This window comes from Gorilla gorilla, chromosome 1, assembly GCF_029281585.2.
Source record: "Gorilla gorilla gorilla isolate KB3781 chromosome 1, NHGRI_mGorGor1-v2.1_pri, whole genome shotgun sequence".
NCBI lineage: Eukaryota > Metazoa > Chordata > Mammalia > Primates > Hominidae > Gorilla > Gorilla gorilla.
In genome coordinates this window covers 28,662,940-28,687,780 of record NC_073224.2, presented here as the reverse complement: position 1 = coordinate 28,687,780, position 24,841 = coordinate 28,662,940, and the positions used below count along the sequence as shown (strand labels likewise).

Sequence of the window (24,841 nt, the reverse complement as noted above, 5' to 3'; positions counted from 1 at the left end):
GGGACTACAGGCGTGCACCACCAACACCTGGCTAGTTTTTGTATGTGTCTGTGTCTGTGTGTGTGTATATGTGTGTGTGTGTATATGTATGTGTGTGTGTAGAGATGAGGTCTCACTATGTTGCCCAGGCTGGCCTGGAACTCATGGGATCAAGTGATCCTCCCACCCACTTTGGCTTCCCAAAGTGCTGGGAGTACAGGTGTGAGCCTCTGCACCTGGTGGTTATTTTTCCTTGACTTATTTTTCCCATGTGGTTCAAACTTACATCCTATACCTTCTGCCTTTTTTAAATTATGGCTTTAAGAAATTAATACTAGTAAAAAAACAAACTAAGGCCATTGTAAATAATAATTAAATGTACTGACATCAAATATAAATGTTTATGTATTATTTTGAAGATCTATTTTAATGATTTCTAAGATATGGCATAGATTCTTATGGCCTATAAAATATCCATTCTCCCTTTCTCTCTGAAATAAACAGATGCTCTATTTTCAGCTGTGCACGTAACCACGTAGTGGAAAGATAGCATTTCCTATCTTTCTGGCAGTCAGGAATGAGAAATAAAAGGAAGTGTTGAATCTACTTCTGGAAAGTCTCCTTTAAAAGAAAAGTGACACAAAACCCTCACTTTCGTCTTATTTTTGGAATACAGATGTGATGGGTGGAGCTCCAGCAGCCATATTAGATGATAACAATGTGGATCAAATTCTATGGTGGACAGAGTAGAACACCAGAAGGAGCTTTGGGTCCTTACATGGAGATGGCATATCAACTTAGCCTGCTTCTAAACCTTTTTTACGTGTAAGAGAGAGAAATCCCTATTACTGAAGCTTAGTATTCTGTCTCCTGCAACTGAATTTAATCCTAATCAATAAATAAGATCATTTATATAGAGTACTCATCTTACAAGATGTTCTATCAAAACTGGACTTCTTTTAAGCATTACTCTATGCCGCTTATCTTTCCTGGGAATTCACCATTTATAGTCACATAGTAATGTAATAAAAACTCACAGAAGTACTGTAGCAAAGGAAAATGTTTGGCTTCATTGAGTCACTGTTTCCCAAACTTACATGATCACAGGTTTAAAAAAATTGTGGGTATAACATTTCTTAATATCCTTGGGTATTCCTTCCTCACAATTCACTTCGGGAAACGCTGATTTATATTTGCTGTTCCTCTGAATTAGCATTTACCATGAATTCTCCATATCACTCTGCCATTTGCTCCTTTGCTGTTGGGGAAATGTCTCAGTTTTTTCTCGTAACTTGGCAAAGGTGGAAGTACTATTGTATTTTTTATTGGCTTATCCATTGGTGCATTAGACCGAGAATCCTTTCTGTGATATTGAGGCAATTAGTTTGATTGAATTTTGATAAAGTCTGTTGGATTTTTTCAAACTTGTAACAACAAATTAGTAGATGCCTACTAGGAGTAATAATTTTCCCTTTATGACTAGATATATGTTCAAGTCTCAAACAGCCAGTAACTATAGTAGTCCCAAGAATGTAATTTTTGTTATAGGCCTTTCAAGAGAAAGCATTTTCTGGAAGTTACTTTAAAAATGACATTGATGCTACCATCTATGTCGGAAAGAAAATTCACACGGAAACAAAGCACAAATTTATGGTATCCACAAAAGCCCTGGCCCAGAAAATGTCTATTAAATCATAGCTTTTTAGAAAAAAAAAAGTTGTAAGTTTCACTTTAAAATCACTGACCTGAGATAAGCCTATGGAGATACATTTTCTTCTTCAACAGTTGAAGCTTTGTTAGTGTGCACTTAACAAATTTTCCCACCTATCCTTCTATTGACAAATTACTCTATACCAAACTTTTATTTTATAAAATCAATACTAACTTAAGATCTAATTCTATAAAGGCAATTCTTAAGAGTGATACTTTGGAAAAACAAAAATAATGTGTAGTTAAAAAGAGTAAGCAAGAACCCATCTGAAAGTGAATGGCTGGCCATGATACATAAACATTAATGGTGAAGCCATGAAAACAGGCCAGAGGCTATAATTCGGTATGCAAGACCTAAGCTGTTAGTTGTTTTGTTGTCCTTTAGATTTACTAAGTTGTTTCAAATGTCTCTTTAAGAAATGTTTTCAGAAATAAAATTATGACTTTTTCATTTCAGGAACTCAAGTAAGCATAAACAAATATTCTCAAAGCTGGCACAAATGGTGGGTCCAAGCTCACGTAACTACATGAGAGCTGGGCGGGTGACACGCCACAGCAATGCTGACATGTATAAGCAATATCTAAGAGAACTGGGCATGGTGGAGCCTTCTGGAGACACAAGACTTTCAACCTGTGGATTCAGGCCCAGCAGGACTAGGTTGGACTTTTCAAGAAAAACTTATAAACATCTTCATTTAAAAATATTGACAAGTAATTATCAAAAAATCCAAACCAAAACCAAAACCAAAACAAAAATAAAAACCTAGCAGAGTAAAAATCAAATGAAAACAAAACAATGTCAGTGAGTTGAGATCCTAATTTGGCTCATGAGCTGCTGTTTTGCTACCCTGAACACCTCAGAAAGGAAGCATTTCCTCAGTTTTCTAGTTTCTCCTTGTTAACTGGCTCTTTCATATGCATTGTGTAACTTCTTTACATTGTTACTAAGTAGAGTGTAATGGAAAATTTACTGTGAATTGATTACAATCTCTTATCTGCAAATATGCCATTCAGCCCATCTGTGACCTCTGCCATCTTGAAAATAGACTAGTCCTTTCAAGGCAGATGAAATCCTGCTTCCATCTGGCAGCTGGAAAAAAAATTAAGACATCTTTTTATAAGCCCTCTTTCCTTAGTTCACACTGCATTCCATGTACAAAGTTCTGGCCGTCTTCTCCTCCACCCCTCTACTTCTTCTGTCCACAGTTATCAAAATGAATATCAGTGTTTGGGTTGGGAGCCTGGGCTTTAAAGCCAGGTGCATAAGGGGTGACTAACTGCTATGCCACTTACTCACCAATAATTCAGGGTAAGATACTTAGTCTTTCTGCATCTCAGTATCCCTATCCATAAAGCTGTCTTGAAAATAATAGTCTACTTATTGGAAGAAATGTTTATTAAATAGAATAACAACAAATCACAGTTTGTTCTATCATAAACACTAGGTAAAGATTAGCAAGGGCCACCCATTTTACCAGCATATAGCTCTAACACTCGGGAAATTCTTCCTGAATTTGAGTTAAAATGTCATCTATTGGTCCCAGTGCTACTTCTTAGGGCCTAATCCACCAAATTTATTCTTAAATGTAGCCTCTGAGTGAACAGGTATAGTTTGATCCATGTGGAGACGGGGTGTGCTATCACCTCCTTTATTCTAGATATTGTATTTCTTTCCTTGTAGTTTGGAATCACATCTGCTGTAACAAATAAGTGCATTGCATTAATGACTCATATTGAGTTCACCAAAAATATCAAATCCCTAAACCTTGATTTTTTACATTCACATATAGAACCTCCCATTTATACCTCCCAAGCCTCAGTCTAAACAGACATATATGGTGGGTGGTGGGGTGAAGGTGGGGAGATGTTGATCAAAGCATACAAAATTTCTGTTAGGAGGAATACGTTCAAGAGAACTATAGGAAGCATGGTGACTATGTTGAATAACAATTTAGTGTGTGCTTGAAAATTGCTAAGAGAGAAAATTTTAAGTGTTCTTATCACAAAGAAATAATAAGTGAGGTAATGCATATGCTAATTAGCTTGATTTAGCCACTTCACAATGTATACATATTTCAAAACAAAACAAACTGTATATATAACGTGTGTGTATGCATATGTGTATGTGTGTCTATATATAGACACGTATGTATGTATCTAATTATATAGAGTATATATCTCTATGTGTATATATATATACACACACATACACACATATACACAGTTTCAGAGAAAACTTGGCAAACAATCTCCTCTAAATAGAAATTACCTGTCCAGGATCTATTGAAAGAGAAACTAAAACTAGCAATTTTAGCTCCTGGCTTTTAAAATTTTACCTGCTTCTTCCTCTTTCTGGGGGGAAGAACATGCTACTTCTATGTCAGCAATTAAAGTCTTTTTTAGCTGGTAACATGGGAGTGTCGTCTCAATCCTTCATTTTCTATTAGAGTAATGAAAATTTTAGAATAGAATACACTTTCTCTTTTGTTGTTAACTAAATATTTTGCTAGATTTCTTCTTCTGCCTACATGAGACCATTTGCTGAACCATGCCTCCAGCTAATCTGCTATATTAAAGCAAATGGTAAGTCCTAAGAGGAATGCCAAAAAAAAAAAAAAAAAGGAAAGCGAGTAAGATAAAAAGAGAGAGAGAATGCAACTGAGTTTATAATCTAAGAGATTAGGTTAAAAATCCAGAAATAATTATATAAATAATCATAACATAGGCCAGCATGGGTCCCTGGGAGCTACAAAAGCACTGTTAAAAATGATTAGAGGAGGTGAATACCACATTCTACATTTGTGCTAGGATTTGAAGGATGGGCAGATGTTTGGTAAATGAAGGTGAGGAGTGTGATAATGAGTATATAGGCAGGAGGATTAATACAAGCAAAGCCACTAAGTCACCAAAGGATGGCCCTTGTTTGAGGGAAGTAAATTTATATTACCTGGATAGTAAAGAGTAAAAAGCCCTAAAAGGCAATAAAGGCAAGTTGGGACAAGAAAGCCACATAAGGGGCTTTGTTCTTATTAAGTGTGTGGTGGGATCTGATCCACTGAAGTTTATAGGAGAGAGGAGCAAGATGATCACAGCAAAGCTCTAGGCTATGATGTGAAGAATGGTCAAGACAATGGGGCAGGGTCCTGGAAGCAGAAATACCATGTAGGACCCTGGTGATCTAGGCACAGGAATGCTGAAGATCTGAATCCCGATGGTGACCATGGGAATGGAAACCTAGGTTCTTGAGATACAGTCACATCATTTTAACATTTTTTCAAATCTGCTTTTATCCTTTGTGTTTAAAATGTGTGTACCTGTGTGTGCGTGCATGCATGTGTGTGTATGTTGGGGTGACCTAGATGATCCTTCTAACTTGGAGATTTTATGATGACACTTGAATACCTGATATATCAAGTGATCAGAATTTGGGGCAAAATAGATGCCTATATGGTTCTCTTCTAATGTGTTTATCAGTCCTTCCTTTTCTTTTCCACTTTAGGTCTCCCCATCCATCATCATTAAGAAGGAAGGGCTGCTGGGCACGGTGGCTCATGCCTGTAATCCCAACACTTTGGGAGGCCAAGGCAGGCGGATCACCTGATGTCAGGAGTTCGAGACTAACCTGGCCATCATGGTGAAACCCCGTCTCTACTAAAAATACAAAAATTAGCCAGGCATGATGGCGGGCACCTATAATCCTAGCTACTCAGGAGGCTGAGGCAGGAGAATCACTTGAACCGGGAGGCGGAGTCCGAGAGGTGGAGTTAGCAGTGAGCTGAGATCTCATCACTGCACTCCAGGCTGGGTGACACAGCGAGACTCTGTCCCCCCAACCCCCTCAAAAAAAAAAAAAAAAGAAGTACATGTGGACATGGAATTTAAAAGTGAAATTTTATAATTCCATGATATGCAATTACCATAGGACTTGATAGATGACATGCATTCAATTTCTAGTTTTGTTATAAGTTGTATGATGAGAAATATATCTTTCAATACCTCTGAACCTCATTCATGAAACAAGGAGCAGCCCATTTCAGTATCATGTGGAGCAGATTTTCAAATTATTCAGGCCTGAGATTTTGATATAGGCGTCCCCCCTACACCAGCCGAGAACCTCTTGGAATGAATGAATTCTAAGTTTCTTTCCAGATGTAAAGTTTTATTATATAATTTAATTTTGCACAACTTCTCTCCAAGTCACTTCCTCATTCTACCCTGTTTAGTTCCAGTTTTCAGCCACTAGAGATAGAGGCAACTTCCTGGGACTTTTGAAACTATCATTTGGAGCCATCTTCCCATTGGAAAGTAAAAGAAGAAACAAGTTATGCTAATACCTTGAAAGCTGCTGTTCAAGAGTCACATATTACTCCTGACCCCAGGTGGGAAATGAGGTAAGTCTAGTCAGCTCCTGAGGCCTTGGCCAGCTAAATCTTGGAACCCAATTTCTACCTTAACTGTCAATGGATTTAGGATTCCAGTCCATTGCCCTTCAGTTTTGCAACCATATGGGACTTCTTTTCATGGCAAAAAAACAATTTGGGGTCTGTGGGCCTAATGAAAAATAGCAAGTCAACAGGTAATAGAGTTTTACTCTCTATTTTTCCTCCTTAGAGACAGCTGAAAGTTGCGAATCTGCACACAATGAAACTCTACAGTCAATCCCACTAGATCATTGGTAACGAACGTAATTCTGCTTTACCAAAATTCAACATGCCCCACCAAATCCCACATCCCTTTTAAATTCATCTCCAGAGCATACTAGCTCACAGTGCCTTCTGAAACTTCTAACAAATTGTCACCTCCTCTAACACATACCATATTGCTATTATTCAAGGAAAGACTGATATCAAGAGAAAAATCCAAGTTAAATGTGCAAAGCCTCCATCAAATTTGAAGTCATTCTCAACTCTTATGGACCAGTGAAAAGCAACAAAACATATTCTCCCTTAATCTTTGCTCATTACTAAACAAGACACCTCAGGTCAGTTTTACAGCAGAGAGTCAGGGTGCCATGGAACACAATGTGGGTGGATGGCCTCTGAGCAATCTGCTTTGGTAGCTGGGTCTTTGTAAACGGCCTAAAATTATGACACTTCCTCAGTGTTTGCTGCTGCCCACACGTGCACCATGAATCAAGGAACAATCACTTCACATGCCAGAGTGCTGGCAATGAATATTAATCACAAAGAAATGGAACAAACAGTGATGGTACTCAATTTTCCGAATACCATACTACAAACTGAAGCCACCCTAGAAATTCTGGAGAGAAAACACCATGGTAACCCTTTTTCTTATGTTAACTGACAATATTCAAGTTATTGAAAGAATATATAAATGCAAAAAATGAGATCTCTGTTGCCCTAAAGATTTCATTTGATTTGGCTTTTAAAATGAGATCTTTAAAGCATTTTCTCTTTATCTCAGAATAAAGGCCAGTTTTGTTCAGTAACAGTTCTAAATTGAACATCCTGCCATCCATCAATGGTGTGTACTACAGCTGCCTATGCTTTTTCCTCCAGGGCAGTAGACAGCATTTTGACACTGATGGTCATTTTCTTGCTCACAGAATTGAATTTTTTTGTGTATTATCTGTCACTTCCTTCCAAATATCAGTTTATTAGGAGTTAAACTGGAATTGCAGAACAAGATTGCTTCTTTGGGCATTATTAAGAATACAAAATCAATGCCGTGTGAAGTATTTGAGTGCTGCAGGCCACTGATTAGCTTTTAAATGAGTTATGGGGCATAGAAATCAGGTTAATGGGGTTAACGCTCTAATTTACACAGTGTCCTAAGGTAACTGACTTCTTAATATATTTAGTGAGATGTAAAAAAAAGTCCACCACCAAAGCAAACTTATATGTTTCTAAATGCACACATAATGTACAGGTAAATTTACAGACAACTTTCTGGATGGATAGATCCAAAATTGATAAATGCAGTTAGCTCTGGGGAAGAGTGAGATTGAGTGCTGGTCAACAGAAATGTCAGTTCCATGTTTGTTATTTACAGTTTCTAGAGTAAAAGTGTATGCGTGCATTATCATTTAAATGAAAAATAATTAATTAATAAAAAATTGTATTAACAACTCAACAACTGAGGCCTGGGCTGGATGCAGTCTGCACCAGGCAATGGTGTTCTTTCTTGTCTGCTGGGAGAAGAGCCTAGCCTATGTCTACCTTCCTTTCTTCCTTTCTTTCTTTCACTTCTACTCCAGCTCTCAGTGCTTTATGCAAAAGTACTTCTCCCTTCCCCCCCACCCCCAAATGTAATAGTAAACGTTCCAGACATTCATGGTACTGGTTGGTCTCTTTGTATGTCACTCTCCCTTTTCCTCTTTCTGTATAAAGGGGGAATATGAATAAGTGGACTCTTGACCTTGAATATTTTAAAACATTTAAACCACGAGGAAGATAAATGGTACTGTTGCTCCTAAGCATCATATTCTGACATGGAATCTTTAACCACAAACATTTGTCTCTGACCCAGTCACTCCTTTCTGCCCAAATATGTTCCATGGATTCCCATCATCTAGAATTAAGTTGAAGCTCTCTTGCCTAGTACTGTATGACTCGAAGTTACTATTCCTACCTATATCCCATACTTTCATTTATAGACCCCATAGTGCATTCCAAAAGCCCAACAGAGATCTGTCCCAGTAAAACTTAAAAGATGTGGTTGATCAGTATGCAGAACCACTGGAGTGAATTCTATGTCCTAATTGCATGCACTCCGTAACAACACACTACTGAATCATCTCAATTATCTTCAATGATGATATAGATCGAGAGGCAGTGGAAGTAGCTTTGAATTACAAACTACAAGACCTATCCAAGTTTCAGTCCTAGCATGATTTGGGGCAAATTCATTAGCCCTGATATTCTTATTTGCCACAGGGAAAATAATATCTACCTTGTCTATCTTATGGAGTCATTTGGAGGAAAAAGTATTTTGAAAGGGCCCTGAAGGGCCAATCGAATGGAAGAAGATATGTATTTTGGATTTTGTGTATTTGAGGATGAGTATGATGCTCTCTTCTTTTTACCTGTCTTCATAGAAAACCTATCCCCATCCATGCTTTAATTTTCTAGCTGATATGATGTTTTGTTTAACATCATCCTTAATCCATTTTAAATTTTCTTGATTCTTGCCTGAGTATATAAAAGCATATTTATCTGTATTTTTCAGAAGTATCAATTTCCCAGAGAAACACTTTAAATTTCTGCAGTAAGAGCTTTCTCTTCTTTACCGATTCTAATGTTCTACACATCAAAGTGTCCATAACATTTTACAGGACTTGTTGGTAGTACAATGAGAACTAGGTGCAGAGGACCCTGCCATATCATGGGAAATTCCCCAGGTCTGAAGGGAGAAGATGCCAAGTCTACTTTATCACTAACCAGCTTTGTGACCAGATCACAAATCACCTAACCTTCTTGAGCATGGGTCTCATTGCCTGTACAATAAGATAAACTTTGTAGGCTTGTGGTAAGGAACATGAGATCATTTGCACACAAAATATGGCATGGCAATTTTAATGCATTTTACAAATGCTAAGAGGAGGAATGAGAGAAGGAATGTGTTTGCCATGTGTTGTTTGACAATTACAGCCACCAAGACACCTATATATTGTAGAGTTGTCCAAAACTGCATGAAAACAGATGGTGTTTGTGGTGTAGGATGGAATCTTTAACCACAAACATTTGTCTCTGATCAAATCACTCCTTTCTGCCCAAACACCTTCCATAGAGTCCCATAATCTAGAATTAAGTTGGAGCTCTGTTGCCTGGTATTGGGTAACTCAAAGTTACTATTCCAACTTACATCCCATATTTTCACTGATAGACCCCTTTCTTCAGTCCAAATAAACTGCTTCCCATTAATCATATAGTCCCTGGAATTTCTTCTGGCACTATTTATCCACCACTTAGAATGTTATCTCCCATTTTTACATGTCCTGGCCTTTAAGATTCAATTCATATATAATTTCCCTCACGATCCTTCTCTGAGCCTTATATTTTGAAGTACTCTCTCTCTTCATTAAAATCCCATAAGGTGTTTTTATTTTACTATTTTTGCCTTTTAGTATTGTTATCTATGCACATGATTTATCTTCCTAACTACAATGTAAACTTTTGAGGGTAGAACTCTAGCTGTTTCAGCTTCATAGCAGGTACAGCTTGGCCTACTGTGCTGCACCGAATAAAAACTCAATGAATGGGTAAAGAATGAATGGATGAGAGAAACTATACTCAGTGGTTAAGATAGGAGAATATCAAACTCTAACTCTCTTCAGGAGATTGGTGATTGGAGATAAACAGGTAAAGTCAGCCATATATAAAATTCTGAAGGAGAAATGTCTCATAATGATTTATAATTATGTAGTTAAGTACTTAAGCACAAAGATATTTTGCTGGAATTCAAGTTCACTACTATTAGGCTGTGCTTACTGCTGTGCTTCACCTTAAGTTCTGTAGAGTCTAACTTAAAACGTATATAACATATTGTAATGATTAAGTTTCTGGAATTGATGGGTTGCAAAATGTCTGTCAGGGTTTGCAGCTTACAAAGGACAGCAGGGTTGAGAGGGGGAAGAGGTGAGGACTTGTACCTGATCCCTGCTTCAGAGTCCTTCCCAGCTGAAAGGTAATCGGTAATGTCAGGAACAAAAAGATCTGGAGACAAGAAGTTGGATTCGATGATTTCTACAGCTTCATTCTCATTTTGCAATTCTAGGTGCTTGGATATTTCTCTGGCACTCTTGATCTATCATTAAGGATGTGTCAGATGTATCGCTTTATTGGCTCTAAACAGACTCTTCAAAGGGCAAGCATGGAAATGAAAGAAAAGTAAGACGTGGTCTCCCTGCCTCATACATCGTGAGAAACAACAGATTTCTGTCATGATTTAGCTAGCCTGTGACTGATCCATGGAGCACACAACCAAAATGTTGCATTTTTTTCTGCTTACAACCCTGTTTATCATGCATTACTGATCATAGGAAAGGATGCTGACACTGTGTGGTCCAAAGAGTCCTCATACTTGCCTCTCCCCTTCACCCATCTTTTTTTTTTTTTTTTTTTTTTTAAGACAGAGTCTTGCTCTGTCGCCAGGCTGGAGTGCACTGGTGCTATCTCGGCTCACTGCAACTTCCACCTCCTGGGTTCAAGTGATTCTCCTGCCTCAGCCTCCCAAGTAGCTGGGATTACAGGCATGTGCCATCAAGCCCAGTTAATTTTTGTATTTTTAGTGGAGACAAGGTTTCACCATGTTGTCCAGATGGTCTCGATCTCTTTGTTTTTTTTTTTTTTTTTTTTTGAGACGGAGTCTCGCTTTGTCACTCAGGCTGGAGTGCAGTGGCGCAATCTCGGCTCACTGCAAGCTCCTCCTCCCAGGTTCACGCCATTCTCCTGCCTCAGCCTCCCAAGTAGCTGGGACTATAGGCGCCCGCCACCACGCCCGGCTAATTTTTTGTATTTTTAGTAGAGACGGGGTTTCACCGTGTTAGCCAGGATGGTCTCGATCTCCTGACCTCGTGATCCGCCTGCCTCGGCCTCCCAAAGTGCTGGGATTACAGGCGTGAGCCACCGCGCCCGGCCCAGTCTCGATCTCTTGATCTTGCGATCCATCAGCCTCGGCCTCCCAAAGTGCCGAGATTACAGACGTGAGCCACCACGCCAGGCCCCCTCCACCTATCTTATATGTGACGAAACTTTCCTTTTGTTACTGATTACTGCACACATTGACAGTGGTCTAGGAGTCCTAAGAGGGTCTGCTCTCAGGTGAAAAGGAGGTTCAAGGTTTGCGTACGGGGACGGTAGAATGAACTTGGCTTCCGCATTTCTAGCAGAGCATAGTGTTATTAAAGGACAGGAGGGCTCCTGCTGCAGCTCCACAACCAAGAAAAATACTGGAATTGAAATAACATAATCACAGAGTTTCTTATATTTTTATCAATTGAAATACATTTATATTCTGCCTGTTAAAAACAAACAAAAACAGAAAATGATTTGATATGGCTCCATTCAGCAAACATGGTGACAGGCTCGGATGCTTGATTATGTAACAGAATGGAGAAAAACACACCTCCTCTCAAGCTACACCCTTTCTCGATCTGAGGATAAGACTTTGTTTTTGAAGTAGCTGTGGGAGACAGGACTAAAACAACTAGCATTTCCTGCTGTTCTCCGAAATGTTCCTGTTTTTCACTGGTGGACTGCTGGCTGGGGAACTGGTCACTAATCTTTGTCAGTATGAAGGCAGTACGCCCCTCAGTTGAAACAAGAGGTCACACCAGGTGATTGGCTGGAATCTGCAGCCAGCTGCATCCCCACAGAACGCCATCCGTGCTGCACACACATAGCATGGATCTTTTTCCTCTCTACGAATGTGTCTCCATCATCTCAAAAGAAGCGGCAATGACATGATGCAATGTTGGCAATTTGGATCCTTGACGCTTATTAGCTTGACATTCAGTCTCCCATGCCTACTTCCATTCAATTTGTTAAAACCTGAAATGCAGTAATTTAGGTCCATGTTCGTTCATCCTTCTGAATCAGCAGGCTTCTAAATTTTTAACTGTGTCCTATGGAAATAAATACATTTTTCTTTGTGACCCAGTGCACACACATACACGGAGAAATAATTTTCATGTGATACTACCTCACTCCATGGGAGGTACTCGGATGTCTTCTATTCTAAACTATTCGAAATAAATACAAATGTTCTTCCTAATGCACTAAGTTGATTTCATGACTTGAAATTTGAAAACCATTGTTTAAAACTCTAAAGGCTTTGACAGTCAAAAACCAAGCCTTATCGGTCTCTATCTCTTAGAGTGACTTTGCGCATAGAAGAAAGTCAAGAAATGTTGTTAAATAAATAATTATTTTCTAAGTGAAAAAAAAAATCTCTTTGACAGCATTGCCCAAACAATCTTTTTCCTCCCCAATTTGCATTGCACTTGTGCAGAGAACGTAGTGGGCACTCATCAGTTGCTTGTGGAAAGACTACAAAAATCTATAAAAGATTCATGCTTAATGTCTTCATTGAAGGAAGGAATAAGAAAAGGGGAAAGAAAGGAAGAAAGGCAGAGCCAGCTCTGTTCATCTTCAAACAAAAGGTATAAAATCATGTTGGCACGGAGGATCCGGAAAGACTGAAGATCTGCCCAGTTTCCTGTTGGCCAGCGAGACCTCCATGTGATTTATAATTTAATTGTTGCTAGACAAAACACTGCTAAAGGGGGAAACATGTTTAAATCACAATGGCAATTTAAGGTAGAACATGACTTGTCCCTTGACTTACAGCCCCATTACCTGAATCTTCAGTAAACTGATCCTCTAAAATCTCCAAGTAATGAAAATGAACTAATTCGCCTAGAACCAAAGCTCACCCATATTTCTATTTGCTTTTCCTGTACCGCTGACTTTAGACATATGACTGAGCATATATGTTAAACTTCAGCCTCAATATATTTATGTAAAAAACATTTTCCTAAGAAAATATATTCAAGGTGTACCCAGTGAATATCATTGAGAACTTTGTTACATTGAGTGTGGTACTAGATCGTGGGGTAGAAAAAAGTGAAATCTGAACAATTTTCAATCTAGTTGGTGGAGGCAGCCGTATACACAGTAAGCCATGCTACTGTATTTCAAGTGTTGTGCTCTAGGTCTGAGCGAGGAGGCATGAATACTCAGAAAGACAGCTACACTTTCTGCCTTCAGGGGAGGTGATGAGCAGGTCTTTGAAGACTGAGTGGGATTCACCTAAAGTAGAAGGATAAAGAGCATTTGGATTAGTGGGGACTGTATGAACTTGGCTGTCAGGAGCAGGTAAGTGTAGAATGCTTTGGGGATTGCTTAGTGGCTGGGTATTTCTATTGCCTAAAGGTCTATGGTGCAGGGAGAGAGAGAATAAGTAAGTCCCCTATTAAGTTTGGGAAGCTGAGGCAGGAGAATCGTTTGAACCTGGAAGGCAGAGGCCACAGTGAGCCGAGATTGTGCCATTGCACTCCAGCCTGGGGCACAGGGTGAGACTCCGTCTCAAAAAAAAAAAAAAAAAAAAAAAAAGACATTAAGTTGAGAAGAAATGTGGGTATTATGGTAGAGAGTTGAGTATTTACTGAACATTTAAACATGTACTACTTTGCTTTTTCTCTAATTGTTGAGTGTGCAAATTTTGTCCTCCCCAGTGTGTGTGTGTGTGTGTGTGATGTGGAATTACACAGCCAGAAGGGGACTGAGGTTATTTAGCACCAAGCCACTAATTTTATACATGAAGAAACAGAAGCATAAGTCATTTAGTTAAAAGGGTCTTTTCCCGGGGATTGGAGAGAACTCAGCTATGTATCTGTTTGCATACAGATAGAAAGCAATCTTCCTGCTGCTTTTGTATAGACTGGCTCTTTGTCAAGAAGAAAAACAGCTCATTGTTTATTTAAATTGAGCAGGAAGGAAGTGCAGGAGCAGGTGGGTGTACCCGATAATCTCACTATTCAGGACATCAGGACACAAAGGAGTGTGGTATAAAGGTAGCTTTGATTTGAACACTTTCCAAGGGAGCTGAGCTCCAGAAGCTCCAGAAAGACTTGGTAATAAGGCAGTTTTATGCTGAAAGTAATCCCAAGCCAGAACCTTCAGACTCCACCAGGGAATCTGTTACACTCAGTTATCAACAGCATGCATGGAAGGTTGTCCCTTCCTCGGGGATGTATTAATAAAAAAGTTCTCCTCAGCCAGCGTGCAGGAATTCCTCGGGTTGGTCACAATGAGGTTTTGGGGAGAGGCCAAAATCCCATGAATACCCCTGGGTCTGAAAGTATTAGCCTCCTTTGTTGAGTCCTGGTTTTGACCTCCACTGGGATGTAGTGAGAAGGCCAAAGGATAAGATGTGACCCAGGAAGATGCTCCTCTGAAAGGCACCACCTGGAGGAGTTGGAGAAACTCCTCCTCTCCCCTGGTTCTTCTCTTGGTTTCCATGGACATCAAGCCTGAGTCTAGACTATATTCATCCTAGTCATAGGACAAAGCCAGCGTTTCTTGGCATGAGCAGTCAAGGAGCTTGCTTGGAAAGATCCTATCCCAAGCGGGGAAAGAGTTGAAGTATATAAACTTGATGCAAGGAAAAAGCTTCACTTCTAAAGGGAGTGACCAAGTCACCTTAACCTCTGGTCCAGGCCTGGCCCATACTTATAACAAGGGAGGTGGACCTCAAATTCAAGTCAGTACTGAACTGCAGCTTCATTAAAATGTCTGTGGGGACTGAGATACAAGGCTTTGTAGCTTATGAAATCTGCACAATGGGTCCAGAGATGGTTTTGTCAGAGGCGTTTGAACCAGAGAGACTCCATCTTGAGTGAGGGCTGGGAAAAATGAGGCTGAGACCTGCTGGGCTGTGTTCCCAGAAACTTAGGCATTCCTAGCCTCTTGATGTTTACGGTAAAGGGAACAGATTGATGACGTTAACTAAACAGACCCAGACTCAGGAGTGTACTGATATCCCAATATCTTGAGAACAGAAGCATTCCTAATTTTGCTTTAAAGATAATAATATTGATACGTGCAAAATATAGTAATTAAGAAAATGAATCCTTTATCACAAACCCATGTAGCAGAGCACATGTCCCCATGATCTTTTTTAATCCTGTATGTAAACAAGTATTGGATCTAGGATGAACGTGTTCTTCCTCTTACTCTCGGAAATGCGTTACTCTGTCTATGGAGCAGCTGTTCTTTCACCATTTTACTTTCTTACTAAATTTACTTTTGCTTTGCACTGCGGACTTGCCCTGAATTCTTCCTTGCACGAGATCCAAGAGCCCTCTTTTAAGGTCTGGATCAGGACCCCTTCCCGGTAACAGTTTGTCTACTGCTAAGGAAGGCTACGAGGGCTTCTTAGCATGGTCAAGTAAGGAATGACTACAGTGGAGGCTGCTTCCCTTTCTAAGAATGAAGACGAATACTAGGGATTTTGCTAAGAAAAAGTCATTCAAAGCTGAACAATTTGCCATGGAAATACAGATGTGCTTAATGGCAGCACCAGACTCCAGTTTGCTTTCTGCACATTGTGGCAGTTTTTTTTTTTTTCTCAGCTTGACAAAATTATAAAGGAAGAACAAAAATGTGACAAAAGGTAACTGGCTGGCCACGAACCCATGAAAAAGCATGACTTCCTCCAGAAATCAAGGTGCCACCCGTACAATGGAGGGACCGTGCAGGCTCACATGCAGCTGCTTCCTCTCAAGTGATTTTACCATAAAACATTCAGTGACAGCTTCTGTCCTCGACCACAAGCAGGCAGAGTTAATTATTTTCTTCATTTCTATAAAGGTCACAAGCCAAAAAATGAGCATGACAACTGAGGCAAAAGTGTGATGGTCTTTCAGTAAATACACAGATAAAGCACATCACATAAAGCATGGTAATGGCTGTTTGCCTTTGGGGAAGGATGCTTCTAGGAGGAAAATAATAATTTCTAACTGCTTAAAAGCCTTACTGCCTAATTCCTGATAAAACACTCAAATATTGGCTTTAATCTATATAACACCTGATTTCATGGCCAGGACACTTAGCCAATGGTATTCCAGGATGCTATTGGCCAAAGATCCTCCCCTCCCACATGGCACTTATATGTATGGGTCAAGCACCCCCGGGCCTCACATGTGCAACTGAACTTCTGACTTAATTTCCAGAGGACAGATATTTGCCAGGCTATGCTTGAAATGATAAACTATCTCTTTGTTTAAGATTCTCAACAGTTCCATCAGTCTGTTTGATATTCTTTCTATAACCACAGACAAAATTAGAGGATGAGTTCTGATTTTTCTGCTTATGTCTGTTAAAATGGCCAGAATACTTACCATGATAGGGTCTGAAACAGAAATGTATTAAACAAGTCAAAGAAAAATGGTTCCTTCCAGTATTGTGACACTGTGTTCCCTTAATCGATCAAGAGGGCATTGGTAAGGCACTTGGCAGAGAGGGCTTTGAGGAAGGCCTACCAGTTGGCTGCTCTCCTGTTTTGTCCAGGCCCGAGGGGAGTGACCACCAGGAGCTTCCTTTGATGTTCCTACATCAAAGGATTATAGATGGAATTAAGGTCTTAGAAACCATCTTGTTCAATATCTTCCATTTAGAGTTAAGAAAATGGAGAGAGGAAATGACCGAGTCAGCGTCTCCTGACTGGTGAGGGTGCATTCGGGTCAGCCCTGTGGCCTGACTCGCTGGGCTGTGCTGTTTCTTCTAAGCAATGCTGCTTTTACCTCTTGGAGACATGTGACAGAGCAGTCAATAATAACGAAATGTTACATGGCATTGCCCCTTCTTAAATGTACTTTTAAAATACAAAGTCCATATTAAAAAAAAAACCCAAACACAAACAAAGTGAATTTTGAAAATCTCGTGGAATGAATAGGGGAACTTTCCACCTCCTCAGCCCATTGGTACTAAATGTTCTGAAATTAGGACTGAGGAACCACCAATCAAAAATATGGTTGTTTCAGGGGGGTGAGAGTCTGTAGGGTGGTCCTGCAGAGGTTGGGTGTAGGAGCCTAGTGGTGTTCACAGCTCAGGGACATCATTGGTCTTCTTTGCTCACAGGGAAAATGTCACCATTAATGGTCTTATTTTCTTGTAAGCAACTTTGGTTTTTTTTTTTGACATGGAGTCTCCCTCTATTGCCCAGGCTGGAGTGCAGTGGCACAATATTGGCTCACTGCAACCTCCGCCTCCTGGGTTCAAGCAATTCTCCTGCCTTAGCCTCCCGAGTAGCTGGGACTACAGGCACGCGCCACCACACCCGGCTAGTTTTTTTGTATTTTTAATAGAGACGGGGTTTCACCATATTGTCCAGGCTGGTCTCAAACTCCTGAGCTCGTGATCCGCCCGCCTCGGCCTCCCAAAGTGCTGGGATTACAGGCGTGAGCCACTGCGTCAAGCAGTAAGCAACTCTTATCCATGTGTGTTCCACAGACATTTCATTTCTGAATCCTGAAGGCATCATGTTAAATTTCACATACACCGCTTTAAGTCACACATATTTTGACTGAGGGTGGAGAGGTAAAGAATGTAATATTAATATATTTTCTAGCATTTTGCATGTATTATCTCTTTTAGTCCTAACAGCAACCTCAAGAAGTACATATTTTAATCTTTATTTGACAGATGTATGAATATAAGCTCAGAAAGAATTTCCACAAATACTTAGGCCCACTAAATGAGCAGAGCAGGATGAACTGAGTTCTTTCAAATTTGAAAATCCATGATGTTTTAAAAAGGCATATTTCACAAACAGTCCATCCTAAATGACAGTTCCAAGGCCCAGGTATCATTTTGCTATTAAATTCCTTGAAATAATCGCAGAGATTTCAAATATCAAGTATTTTTCAAATTCTTCAAAAATAGAGGTAGGTACAGTATTTGAGTAGAGATAAAAATAGTAATTATAAGGGGCTCTTATTTGGTGTTTCTATGTGTCAGGCAATGTTCTAAGTGCTTACTGCACATTAACTCATTTGATTACCCTAGCAATTCTGAGGCTCTGAGGGAAGTACTACTGTTATTCCCATTTTAGAGATAGGGAAATTGAGCACAGAGAGGGTGAGTAATTTTCCCAAGGTCACACAGTAAGTGGCAGAGCTGGGTTTCACATCGAGGCAGTCTGCCTCTGAGACCCTGCTTTAACCACTCTGCTGTGCCATCTGTCCTAGCCTTCCCCAACCTGAAGACCACATGAGTCAAACAATTTTTAGTAAAACTGTTATAAGATGAAACACAAAAGATTGATATATTGAAATTTATCTGAAAATACATGCTTTTTTAGTATAGAAAGTAAAATACAGTAACAGATAGCAGGTGTTTTATAACTAAAGTTGCTGGAATAATCCTTGATCTCAATGGAAACCAAGCCAATCAACATAAAAAATTTAAAATTTCTTTTCTTTTTCAAAAAAAAAAAAATCATTCAGTCCTTGCAGTCAATTGAACTAATGCCTTCCCAGTCCCAGGGGGCTGTACCAACTGGGAAAATCTTTGACCAAACTGACACCAATACTATAGCTTTTGGTAGGAGAGGCACAGACTTGCAAAGCTAGTGGTTTTTCTTACTTTGTAATTGAGGAAACCAAAGCTCAGAAGGGCCAAAATTCCCATTGTTGGAATTAGACTTAGAACTGCCAGTTCTACTCATACCTACAGTTAAACAATCCACTTCGCCACAGAGATTCATTAACTTCACTCTGCTTTAATCACAGAGATGGAAAGGAATTAAAACAAAGCAAAACAATAACAGCAACAACAAAAGCAACATCAAGGACATTTCAAGAAAGCAAGTGTCTGCACACCTGCTGCAGCGGGTCACATATAGTCACAGATCTAGCCCTCACAGTGTGCATCCCATCCATCAGCAGGTCCCTTTGGCTCTACTTTAAATTTGCCCCAAATCTTAGTCCAAGCCATGACCGTTTCCTGAAAGTCTCTGAAGTGATTTCCTTTGTTCATCTTAGATCTCCTCCCATCCGCTACCCGCACAGCAGGCAGAGTGACACTTCCAAACGCAACTCAGATCACATCATTCCTTAGCACAGGGTCCCTCTGATATCTTCCATTCTCTTAGAGCAAAATCTGCATTGATATTCTAGCTCCCAGCTGCCTTCCCGATCTTCTCTCATACCCCTCTCCCCTTGCCCACTGTTCTCTGTCCGTTCTGCATCTATGCTGTTCCGGGAATACTCCAAATGTGCTCCCACCTCAGGCTTTTGCACCTCCTCGTTTGTCTTCATTGACCTGGTCCCTTCCCAGAGAGCACCCTCACTTCAATCAGTTCTTTGCTTAAATGTTATTATATTAGACTGTCCTTCCCTGAATACACTATAGAAGCCATCTTATTCATGCTCTACCCTTTGTAATAATTTTTCTTCATGCCAGTTATGGTCCCACAACATTGTGTGTGTATAAATGTGTGTATATATACACCTGTGTGTGTATCTATGTATGTGTACATATATAGGTGCATATATATATGTGTATATATCTGTATGTATGTATACACACGTGTATATTTATGTGCATATGTCTATGTGTGTATTTATGAATGTGTGTATCTATGTGTATGTATATCTATGTGTGTCTATGTATGTATGTATGTGTCTATATCTATGTGTGATATCCGTATGTGTATATATGTGTATCTCTGTGTCACCATGTGTGTATTTGTGTGTGTATTTGTGTGCGTGTATTTGTTTTTCCTAAGAGAAACATAATCTCAAAGGGAGCAGTAGCTGCGTTTACTTCACCATTGCCTCCCTTGTATCTAGAACGTAGTAGGTGTTTAATAAATATGTGTTGAATGAGGAATAAATAATTTAAGATAACAGAAATCTGAAACACAAAGTTAAATTGTCTCCTAGGTGTTAGAAAAAAGAATGTAAAGAATTACATGCTGCAATTTACAATGATTTTTTAATTTAAAATACATTAGAGGTATTCTAGTATTTCACACTTAGACACTGTAAAAATATTTGCAGTTCAATGTGACTTACTGCCTCGAATGAACTAATGAACAGGGAAGGTTTTATTGTTAGGTGGCAACTATGTTGAATTTTTTTTTGTGGGTTAAATTTGTATTTTTAAGATTTTTAAATTATCTGTGCATAGTAAAATATATGATGTTTATTAGGTTTATACAATCACTTAGCAAAAATAATATGAGTAATAGGTAATTTTTAGTGAAATGTGCTATTTCTAGGTACTAGTCTAAACCTTTTACCCACCCTATGTCATTTAGTCTTCAAGAAGCCTGTGCAGTAGGTAGGAACTATCATTACCTTCAACATATAAATGAGGAAACAAAGACACACAGAGTTAAAATATCCTAACTGAGGTGACATAACTAATCAACAGTGGCCAGAATACAAAAAGGCAATTTGTCCATTCTTCTATTCAGTCATCCATTTTTTAATTAAAAAAAATGCCTTCTGTGTACTTACAATCTACCAGGAACTGAGTTATGTAACAAGGATGCAAAACAGTGACATAATCTCTACGGTCATGATGATCCCGGCATAGGACAGAGGAGTGGACCAGATGTCAGGCTGCCCAAGAGACCAGCTCCACCTGGGAAGACAGAAACCAGGCAAGGAGTCAGTTCCTTCTCCCACTTTGGATTCCTGTTTTTAATGGTGGAGTCATTAAGCATCATAGAATGATCCAACGTCTCTGTTTTCCCTCCCTAGAGTCTTCAACTGAAGTCATAAAAGAAAGGGACTATTTCAGTAGCAAGTTACCTAAGTGTTAATGTTTGGTTCTGTGGGTGGCCTTGAATTTGTAACTTTGCAGCGTGCCACTCTTGCTTCATTTCATCCAGGTTTTTCTTGACATCTGAAGAGGCAGTATCTCTAGGGAGTATATTTTTGTATTTCTCCATATGTTGCTTTTTGTCTCCTCACATATATTGCCAATAAGACTTGTGAGTTCCACCACAGGCCAGCTCTGCAACTTATGTTTAGTGTTGGCCTGGAAAGAAATATTATTATTTTCATTGGTTCATGTCTTTTCCTCTATTGTAGAAATGATCTTTTCTTGCATTTTCCCTCAACAGATTGAGGCATTTTCTTCCATCTTATTTTATCCATATTTTGTACATTGCTCATAGGTTTTTCTCATTCAGGATCGTGTTTGCTTCTACCCTTTATCAAAAATCTATTTAACAAAGTGCCCTCCTCCCATATTAACCCTGTAGCTTTTCTATTGTTTACTTTTCCCGATACTTTTCATTTCTTCATTCCTGTAGATTAAGGTAATTTTTTTGCATATTTGCTTCTTTGCCACAGTCCTCTCCTGAAAATCTAGGCTACACCGACCTTGGTTTCCTCCAGAACATGGCTGCCACATAATACTGAAACCAGAGATGCACTGATGCTGAAGAACATTCTCTTTTCTCTCTCTCTGTCTTAGGTAGTCACTTTGCAGTCATACTCAAGTATGCCTATCGAGCATATTTACTCATCCGATGTTTCCTGTGTTTACAGAACAAATGGGCAACAGGAACTATAAGACAGCAAAATGCAGCATCTCTTAAATTCCTTACAACCAAATGGGGAGCGAGGGTGGTGGGGATGAGCATATGTGATTTTTAAAAAGATTTTAAAAAAATTGTAGTAAAATACATGTAACATAAAATTTACCATGTTAACCATTAGGTGTAAAATTCAGTGGCATTAAGAATACTCACAATGATATATATCCTTCCCTAGAATGTTTTTCGTCTTGCGAAACTGAAACTCTTTATCCACTAAACAATAACTCTGCATTTTCCCTCTTCCCAGTTCCCAGAAACCAGCATTCTATTGTTGGAGTCCCCAGGAACTCTATGTTCCTCACGTAAATGGTATCATATAGTATTTGTCATTTTGTGACTGACTTATTTCACTCAGCATAATGTTCTCAAGGTTCATCTATGTTGTTGCACCTATCAGAATTTCCTTCCTGGACAGGTGCAGTGTTTCACACCTGTAATCCCAGCACTTTGGGAGGCTGAAGCAAGAGGATCACTTGAGCCCAGGAGTTCAAGGCTGCAGTGAGCTATGATCGCACCACTGCACTCCATCCTGGGAAAAAGAGCAAGACCCCGTCTCCAAATAAAAAAAAAAAAAAGAATTTCCTTCCTTTTTAAGACTGAATGATATTCCATTGTATGTGTATATTACATTTTATTTATCTATTCATCCATCAATGGACACCTAGGTTGCTTCCGTCTTTTGGCTATTGTGAATAATGCTGCTATGAATGTAGGTATACAAATACCTGTTCACATCATGAGTAATTCTAAAGCTCAAAGTCACAGAATGACAATAACATACATACACCATGAGAACTTACAGTCATATATAAGTGCTGAGTGTACTGTGGGAATCACTGAAGTCAAGTGAGAACTTTATAGAAGATGGAATTGTTGAGCGGCACTTTCAAGGTAGCAAGAGATAAGATTTGAAGGCAAAGAGAGAGGGAGGGCACTTGGCATATGTGTATTGTGCATATAATCATCATAAAAGTTGAGAAATAAATGGTGTAGAGGGCGGAGCAGGCATGGGGTGTTCCTTAGGCTAGAATAGATAGTACTGGCCTGAATAGATGAGAAGAATGCTAATGAATTGATATAAAATATGAATGACCATGATTTTAAAGTTTTCACAGAGCAATCACTACAATGAAGCAACTGTGAATTTCTCAGAATTAAAAAGGCATCCGCTGGACTGTATGTCCCATAAGGACAGGCCTGAAGAAATTGCTTTGCCCACCACTGTAACCCAGTGCTGATCACAGCACGTGCACTGGCAGGTGCGCAGTAAATGTATGTTAAATACATGAATGAATGCATGAACTGCCAAGGATGATTGCCACTGATGAAGATGGGCTAAAGTTGAGAAGGCTGAAGTTGCAGGTTTTATTTGAAGGAATCAGGCCTTATTGGAATAGCTGAAAGAAATAACAAAGGTATTGGATCTGAAATACTTTAAGGAGGCAGAATCTTTCAGGCAGAGACACTAGATCTCCTTGGCTAGGATTTTGTTTATAACTGTTGTCAATACCTGTGTTGGTTTGTCCTATGTTACTATAACTTTTTATAACTGGTGAGTTTTTCAATAGATGTTAATTGTTTTCCACTCTACCCTGGATGTGTTCTTAACAGCTAACTCTGTTTTACAAGGCTGACTTTTGGTCAGTATTTTCTTGTTAAGATAATCATAATTCTAAGGACAAAGGAACACAAACGTGATCCTAATTTATAGATATGCGAATTGTTTTAGACTGCTTTTCCCCCTTACAGGGAGAAAGAATCAATATATTCATTAATTATCTTTTGCTTATCTGTAGATAAGAGGTTTTTATCATTTTCACCTAACTTTGTGATTATATGCCAGCAATAAATGAAATTCTATTGGCATTGCACAAGTATCGAACATTGGGACTGGATCGTCTTATACATTAAGCAAGGGAAAAAGTCTACATTTGCACATTGAAACACCTCGATTGGAGGCACCGAGTCCACCTTGTGCAATCTTTGGTCCTAAATGGAAGAGGATCCATGTACTTGCTGACGGTTGTTCTCTGCCGTGGCTCATACCATGGCATCTTTGGTGATAAAATTGCAAAGCTTCTCTATGCTACATTCAAGATATAAAACAAGTGGTTATATTTTAGAGTAGAGAACAAAGATGTGTGATACGATGGCATAAGGAGCTGGAGTGAAATGCGGCCTTGCCAATGAGACAGAGGGCACCGCTGGCAGCCTGGCATTCTGTGCCCGTAGCAGATGGTCACGCACATGCTCCCGAGTCACAGCCACAGGCACACGGGGAACCCTGCAGGCTCCTTTCGACAGTTATTATTCGAGAGCTGTTTTCTTTAGGTGTTTGTGAAAGGTCAGCGTCTGATCTAATTCCGCCCACAATTACACAGTTATAGTTTCCTTGACTGCATTTGTCACTCTTTTAGCATCATCTGACATTCTATCTGCTTGCCAGTTTTCTTGCTAATTCCTTTTGGAAAACTATTTTTTCCCCAAGTTTGTCATTTTACTTAAAAAAGACACCACAAAAGGGTCTTCTGTTCTATTGAGTTGTTCGCTTTTTTGGCCTTTCCTATTGGAAAAATCTCACATAAACCACTTCCTGATGAGAAAAATCATTTATTTAATCCTTAGCCTATGTTTACAATTGCTTCTGAAGGATGATTTCAGTGCATTAATAAGTGATTAAATTAAAAATATTTTAGAGAATCGACGGTAATATATCCTTCTCACGATACTGACTTGAGGCTGAGAGGGTGGGGATCAGGGATGAAGGCATTATGGTCCCAATGCTGAATGAACGAAATGCATAGAAAACCAGCATAAGCCGGGCTGGGTCCCAGGCATCTCACAGGTGGCCTCCCTGGACCAAGGCTGGGGTAATTGATCATAATTGGCTTGTCAACTGTCTGGGGCACATTAGATACCATCCTGCTCAAGGCACCGGGCTTCACTAGATGGTACCTGGAGGTCTCTCCTCTATGATTCTATGAGGCTATTGGTTTTAATATTCCCAGTTGAATATGATTATGTTATTGACTCTGAGCCTAGTTTCCTGAGGGATATTACCTTATTTGCCTCT

General features: G+C 39.4%; 1 protein-coding gene across 12 annotated transcripts in view; it reads right to left on the bottom strand.

The window, feature by feature from the left end:
• The window catches only part of CHRM3 (cholinergic receptor muscarinic 3), a 524,789-nt gene that overhangs the window by 66,716 nt on the left and 433,232 nt on the right, over positions 1-24,841 (bottom strand). For 8 of the 12 annotated variants that reach the window (XM_019032097.4, XM_019032106.4, XM_019032108.4 and 5 more), the window contains one exon: positions 20,678-20,804. The exons of 2 other annotated variants lie outside the window; for them this stretch is intronic. The gene's annotated coding sequence lies outside the window, so the exon portion shown is untranslated. Of the gene's footprint in view, positions 1-20,677; positions 20,805-20,974; positions 21,204-21,550; positions 21,702-24,841 lie in introns of those variants that run through there. 2 more of the 12 variants (XM_055379915.2, XR_010134437.1) reach the window with 2 other exon arrangements.